This window comes from Teleopsis dalmanni, chromosome 2, assembly GCF_002237135.1.
Source record: "Teleopsis dalmanni isolate 2A chromosome 2, ASM223713v2, whole genome shotgun sequence".
Taxonomy (NCBI): domain Eukaryota; kingdom Metazoa; phylum Arthropoda; class Insecta; order Diptera; family Diopsidae; genus Teleopsis; species Teleopsis dalmanni.
This window is the reverse complement of record NC_051847.1, coordinates 16048036-16050557: the sequence shown is the minus strand read 5'-3', so window position 1 is coordinate 16050557 and position 2522 is coordinate 16048036.

The window sequence follows — 2522 nt, the reverse complement described above, 5'->3', positions numbered from 1 at the left end:
ACTAAAGTAATACGCGTCTCAATAACTAAGAAGGAGTAGTTCATAGTAATGAAACAGTAATAAAACAGCTGCCAAACACCTTTGTTAACAGTATTTAGAAATATAGAACACATTTTGCTTGTTAAATCATGAGCCGGTACAAAAGTCTTAGGCAAACATGTCATTTATATCAGGTCAGCAACAAAAAGGTTGACAGTTCTTTCAATTCTCTTCACTGAATAATCTTCCTTCCAGATGATTTTTTTAATAACAAGGTTAAGGAATGCTGACACCTGCATATTTTGTGAAAAGCAAAACACTCCTCCTGCAATTATTGTCACGAAATGTACCCAATACCTCCAGCTGACTTTCATTGAATCGATTGAGACCTGCAATCTTTTAACTTTCGATATCAGTTGATGTATATATTTCTCAGTTAAGTTTAAGAGAATTTCCTTACAGATAGCACAATAGATCTTACACGCCGCGATGTACCACTATATCTTCTCACAATAATAATTACTGTTTGAATGTTGTGCAAAGTATTCTCAAAAACCACTGACCATATTAGATAATGTCCGTATAGATTTTTAGTCTAATCAGGAATTCAATTTTGTAGTTAAATTAACTCACTCTTGTCCCCACTTTTTCAATTGAATTAGATCTTTGTCAACAACATATAAATTCTATTTAAAGATCTGAAAGTTTATAAAATCGCTGTACTTAGATGGTTTATATTAATATAAAATAGTTTTTATTTATTATAATATTTATTAACACTATAAAAATGTATCAATCTCAATGAAATTTTATTATCTAATAGTGATACACTTAAATATGCATCAACAAATTAATTGTTGTTTCTTAATTAATATTAATGCACGCTGTTTGTGTAAATATTTACTTTGTACAAAATTATATAATTACAATGGCAGTTTAATTAAACTATTTAAAAACTATAAATATCAATTAATTTAAGAAAATTTTTAAAATAAAAGTAAGCACGCGGAACAACAACAACAAACCTCGAGGAATGCAATTTTATTAAACTTTGGCATACGTCAGAGTAAGAATCATGTTATTTATTTTAGTTTATTTTCTACAAAAGTTTAATATAATTTACATGTGAGAGTTATATATAAAAAAATTTAAAAAAATATAAGAAATATTAAATACTTAAGTTCACATCACTCTTCAGTTTCAATATTACTTAGCGAGAAATAAATTAAAATTTCATTCATGAGTACGAATAGTATAAACTGTGCATACGAGTATATGATGCAGATTTTCTCTGAATGGTGTAAATTAATAGTAAACAGAAATATAAAAAAAATATTGACAGAAAAAATATTTAAAAGAAACAATTTAATAAAAGAAACAATTTAATAAAAAAAAAAATTTTAACAGAAAAAAAAATGTAATTCAATATATTTTAAATTTAAAATGCGAGCAACAGCTGTGAAAAATTCAACGATATTGCGGGCATTTGAGTTCTTTCAGATACGAGTGCAAGTAGTAGTGCATTTTTATTGAGTTACAATTAAATGGAACGACTGCATCTATACTTTATATATTAAAATTGATTTTCTATTAGATGTCTATTAAATGCATTTATTATGTTTGCAGACAAATTAATTTATGAGACAATTTCAACTTCATCGCTTAACGTTTCATGACGTAAATAATTAATTTAATATTGTCATAAAACGATTGTTAATTGAAAAACGAATAACGAAATGCTAATAGTTTTTTGATAAAAGCACAATAAATTAATCAAAAAATCAACAAGTATGTTAATATCATTTTATTAATCATTTATTTACATTGAAAAGTGAACAATTACAAATTTAAATAAATGTCATATAAGCACAAATGCAACCAAATGTGCAACCTTGGAAAAAATTTTGAAAAAATTTATTTTTTCATCAACTTTTATATAAAGTATATACCGACCTGAATATTAGTCATTTTAGGAATACAAATAAAAGATACACGCTGACAATGCTAAAAAATGAATAAAATTAAAAGGAAAAATTGAAAACAAGCACTGCAAGGGTTTAAGCTAAGCTACCTAAGCACTTTAAAGCAAAATAATTTTATTGCTCCTCATTGAATGACTTTATTTATAATAAAACTAAATCATCATTTTATGTTGAAAAAATTGTACATTAAAATCTTGCACAATCCATGGATGATGAGAGCACATAAAAGAAAGCAATAAAAATAAAATGTTTAAATGCATTAAATTTAAATTGATGCCATTAAATTAATGTTATAAAGGTAGAATTGAAAAGTAAACCATTTGTGATATAAATATAATACAGTGAAAACTTGATACATAAAACGTTCAAAAAATTCAATTGTAGAGTCAGAGAGGCAAGTTCTAAGAGGCAGGCTATTCATCAAAACAAAGTACTGGCTTAGACTTCGATAACCACCACACGGTTAAAATTTACGAGTTGTGTTTGAAATTGACTGATCATCCCACCTCTAGCCAGCAGTGATTATTGAACTACTGAACTAAGAAGTTCAGTTCATATGGT